At 38.6% G+C, this 5,264-nt stretch overlaps 1 pseudogene; it reads left to right on the plus strand.

Moving 5' to 3' along the window:
* The first annotated feature begins 381 nt into the window (after positions 1-381).
* On the plus strand, positions 382-930 carry LOC127217044 (NADH dehydrogenase [ubiquinone] 1 beta subcomplex subunit 8, mitochondrial-like; annotated as a pseudogene).
* Positions 931-5,264: the final 4,334 nt, after the last annotated feature.

Genomic DNA, 5,264 nt, shown 5'->3' on the forward strand with positions numbered 1-5,264 from the left:
TATTGTTAGGTTTAATCCCCCTGCTATTGGTGAGGGGCAGGGGGGGAACCTTGAAATACATAAAGACAAACAGTTATGGATAATGTACATCTGAGGATTTAATTTTCTAACCTTTAACTAACTGGAAACAGGCAAACAAAAACTCCGTGTCCTAAGTAAAAGGAAAACATGTGTATTTCAGAGCTACAATGTCAAAAAGCTCACAAATAAACATCTGTGTGACCACTGATCACAAGATATAAAAAAAAGTGTTTGATCAATAGAAGTCAGAAATCTTGTTTTAGTTAACTACAAACCAAAAGTAACTACACACACACAAAATAAAACAAACAAATAAACAAAAAAAAAAAAAAACAAAACTTGGAGGTGCAAAAGGTGAAAATGGGTGAAGATAGCAGTGGCCAGGGCTGGAACCCTGAGAGTCCAAGGGCAACCTGTGTCGTAGTGCCCCTGGGGACATGGACAGCCTTTCACTTGACCAAGGACATGCTGCCAGAACCCCAAAAGAACAGGCCCCAGATGCCAAGAAGTATAATATGCATGTGGAAGACTGCAAGCTGTACCCAAATGATGGCATGGGGCATGGTGACTACCTGAAGCTCCCTGGCTGTTCATAGCAATAGAGGGATCCGTAGTACAAATGGGACTACTTAGACCCAATGCTGTAGTGGGAGAAACAAAAGCACTAGGATATAGACATGTATATCAGGAATCATGTAGGCACATCCCCTATACCTGTTTCATGGGATGTCATGTATAAATGGCTGGTTTTGTGACCTTTATGATTTCCATGTTCTGGGTGGTGGAGACTTTCCCTCCTACCAGCCTATGGGGCTATACCTAAAACGAGGCAGCAATCCTACCAAAAAACTGGAGTCAATGGTTCACTATGAGATCTCAGGAGACTTCATGAAGTTCTGTGCCCTCTAACTTGGACTCCCTTGATGTGACTGTCATTCTGTAAATATGTTTTTCTTATTGGTTAATGAATAAAGCACTGTTGGCCAATAGGAAAGCAAGATAGGCGGGATTAGGAGAATAGGAGGAGAGAGGAAGTGTGTTCTTTGGGGCTGGCAAGGCGGTGGGACAAGACTGGAGGGAAAAAACAGCTCTTAACAAAATGGTGCCGAACGTGAACCTGAGAACTTCCACTTAAAGCTTGACAGAAGCTTAAAAAGGGATTTCAGAAACAAAAGAACAGAGACAAGCAAAGCTTCTTGGTAGCAGCAATTTTTTTTTTCTTTTTTTGATTGTACTCTGTTTTGCTAGAGACAAGCATAAATTTGCATGGCTCCTTTAAGGGAGGTTTCCTGACTCAGCATAAATGGTAAAAAACCTGCAAGGCTTTTAAAGAGCTCTGCTAACAACTTACTGGTGTGTATGAGAGCTGGCAATGGCAGTGACCACATCTCCAAGCCAGCAGCATGCTGCTGGATGGCAGCATACACCAAAGCAGTGAGGACAGCTCTCAGTGCTGGTGGTAAAATAGCCACCGCCATCTTCAATAGACCGCAGCTAAAACAACTGTGTGTAGTGGCACACACCTTTAATTCCAGCACTCGGGAGACAGAGGCAAACAGGAGTCTGTGATTTCAAAGTAAACATGGTATACAGAGTTAATTCCAGGACAGATAAAAGTTATACAGAGAAACCCTGTCTCAAAAAATGAAAAAATAGAAGTAGAAAAAAATAGAGTAATAAAAACGCCACATAAAGATGGATAGCACAGAGAGAATTTGGATGCTGTATGGTATTATATTGTATTTGTATCATTTGACTGCTGAGGAAATAACTGTTTAAAAAAATGATATTGGATTAATTCAATTTATATATTTTTTAAAATGCATTGACTTCAATTTTTAAATCTAAGGACAGGTTACTGGGGAAAAGGATCTCTATTTTTGTTTCCACAGAAAATGAAAAGCTGTGGATTTCTTCCAGACTAATGTGGTTTGTTCAAGCCAGACCCCCTGAAACAGAGTCCCAGGTGATCCAACATTCAAAACAGCTTGGACAAGGCAGCCTTGCAGACTGTAGCAAAGGTTTCTGTGTCTTCTTAGGATCCCCATGACAGCGCCCCCTACCAGCAGGAAGCAGTTTGGAAAGAACGACGCCCAAATTCCCAAATATTGTCTATAAATGTTTGTTTTCATTTAAATGGGTTAATGATCACAACCAATCTCTTTAAAGGTAAAAATGGGATTATGGTATAGACATGAACACTTTGTTTTAAAATGGATTTTCATTTATTGATACAAATTTAAGGTGATATGTATATTTTGTGATATGTATATTTCTCCTCTTGTTTAGGTGTTGTGTTTATATAACTCATTTAAAAATGTATAACAGTACAGATTATAGTTACCTATGATAGTCAAAACAGAGTGAAGTTATTAGGTTTTCAGGATGTATTTGAGGTAGATAAATATTCTTCAAACCTTTCAAAGACCTACAGAATATGGCATTTAAAATGGTTTAGAGTTTTTCTTGACAGTGAGACATAACTGCTCCTGTCAACTCGACCTGAGTCAGAAAGGAAGATGGAAATCAAAGAAACTTGTTATGGAGTTTGCTTCCAATATGGCAAGGCTAACCATTTGGACAAGATACTGCTCTTGTCTGGACTGTTTGACTTTATGCTATATAAACTGAACATGCAGGATCCACAGGAAAGTGACTGTTGATACAAGATGGACATTGCTACAGGGTTCCTGCTTCATTGAAGAGTCTGCCAGACAGTCTGCAGGACACAGAAAAAGGTTACTGACAAACTGCCATCACAGGTGGACAATTTAAAGTTTCCTGCTTTGCTGAGGAGTCTTCAAGACACACTATGGCCTGTAGGCTGAAGATGGAACATTACAGAAGAACTTCAGGTGACTGACCAGGCAAATTGTCTCTGTCATTTCTAGAGTTTATAAATTATCTTTCTGGGTCTTTGAAGGAGTTGAAGACAGATAGTTATGGTTATAGTTTTCCTTAGCTAGGATCAAAGATAAGTTACATATAGTACTTTAGACTCACAAAGATAGGATAGATGATAGAATATTTTCTTTAAATCTTACTAAATGTTAATGTACTAAATATTGTTAACTGTGATTCTTATTTGATAACTGTTGTGTGATATTTTTTGCTATGCTAAGGTTAAAACCCTTCTTTTTATTTTAGAGAGAAAAGAGGAGATGATGAGAGATGTTGTTCTGTAAATATGTTTCTCTTATTGGTTAATGAATAAAGCATTGCTTGCCAATAGGAAAGCAAGATAGGCAGCACTAGGAGACTAGGAGAAGAGAGGAAGTAGTAGAGAGGAGAGTCAAGCTCTCCGGTAAGATAAGACAATGTGGAAATACTTAGGTTAATAGAAATGGATTAATATTTAAGATAAAGCTAGCAGATAAGAAACTAATAACTGGCCAACAGAATTATATCTAATACAGCGTCTCTGTGTGTTATCTGGGGCTGGTGCAGCATTAGGCCCTGACCAGCAAGGAAAAAAAACCTACTCATAACAAAACTCCCTCGTTCCTTAACATTAGTGAAAACCCTAATAAAACTTAGTGCTGTGCGGGGAGGTGTTGGCACATGCCTTTAATCCCAGCACTCAGGAGGCAGAAGCAGGCAGATCTCTGTGAATTTGAGGTCAGTCTGGTCTACAGAGTGAGTTCCAGGACAGCCTCCAAAGCCACAGAAAAACCCTGTCTCAAAGGAATAAACAAAACAAAATCAGTGCTGCGGTTAAAACAAAACAAAACTTGGAAAGTACAATGGGAACACATATAATGCCTCTACTTAAACAGTTGTCATTTTTGCTTCTATTATCTGACAATCTTTTGTGTCAGTAACCTAGGATTTCTTAGCTACTGTTTCCTCTTACCTTGTAGCATGGCATTTCAGTATTGGATTACTAGTATTAATTCCATATTTTATTATGCTCATTTCCTCCTAAATCCCTACTGACATCCATCTCTGCTATTCTTCCATGCCTTTCTCTGTTCTCACGAAAACATGTCCAGATGTATATGTGTGTACTCATCTGTGTGATGAGGCTGCCATTGAAGACTTGCTTTCCACCTTTCTGTACATTACTTTTCTCACTTACTGACTAACAAAGATATCTCTAGACTTACTATTAGTTTATGTCTGAGAAAACACCTTTATTGGCTGCTTGCTATTCCACAGTTTGAATGAACTATGGTGATCATTCCTACATTGATAGGCATCCCCTTTATTTCCATTATTTTGCCACTGCAAACAGCTCCCCGAGAAAAGCCTCAGGGCACAGAGACTACATGCTGGTGGATTTAAGATTCATTTTGATTTATGTGCCTATGTCTGTGGGAATATAAGCCACGTGTGTGCATATGAAAACCAAAGGAAAGTGTCATATCACCTGGAGTTGGAGTTATAGGCAGTTATGGGCAGTCTAGCATGAGTGCTGTGACCCAACCAACTCGCAACCTCAGGAAGAGCAGCAAGCAATCTTAACAGATGTGGGCACCTTTTCTTTTGCATTAGTCTAGCCAATAGGAAACTTAACAATTTTTAGTTCTTGTCATTCAGGCAGATGGGTGACAAGTGCTATTTCATTATTTCTGCTTACCGCCAATGGTTGAACATTTCTGTATGTGCTTACTAGTGGGTTAGTTTTGTCACTCTGTAAATTATCTGTTCCTCTGAGTTGACAAATTGTAAATTATCTGTTCCTCTGGTCATTTGATTTTTACATATAAGATAGTAAGAAATGTTATATAATAGAGATGATCACATGCTATATTGTTATCATCTATTTTTAATTATTTTTATTTTATTCCACCTGTATGTGTGTTTTGCCTGCATGTATGTCTGGATCCCACATGTGTGCAAGATCATGGAGGCAAGAAGGGAATGTAGAATCCCCTGGAACTGGAGATACAGACAATTGTAAGTAGCCATATAGGTGCTTGGAATCAAACCAGGGCTCTCATGTAAAGCTTGTACCTGCACAAGTTAAGGCAAACATCTTGTCCATTCATGGAACTGGAATTTCAATTTTTGTAACATATTAAATTCCCATATACACTGAAATCTATTGTAGCCTCTTTCTTCTGTGTGTGTAAGTGTATGTATCCTTGTACTCTATCTATCTATCTATCTATCTACTTACCTATATATCATCCCTGCTTCCAAACCACAGGTTTTAGATCATCTTTAGTGTGTTAAAAAATATTTTGTAAGGGACTGGAGAGATGGCTCAGTGGTTAAGAGAACTGTCTACTCTCCCAAAG

This window comes from Phodopus roborovskii, unplaced genomic scaffold (assembly GCF_943737965.1).
Source record: "Phodopus roborovskii unplaced genomic scaffold, PHOROB, whole genome shotgun sequence".
Classification (NCBI taxonomy): Eukaryota; Metazoa; Chordata; class Mammalia; order Rodentia; family Cricetidae; genus Phodopus; species Phodopus roborovskii.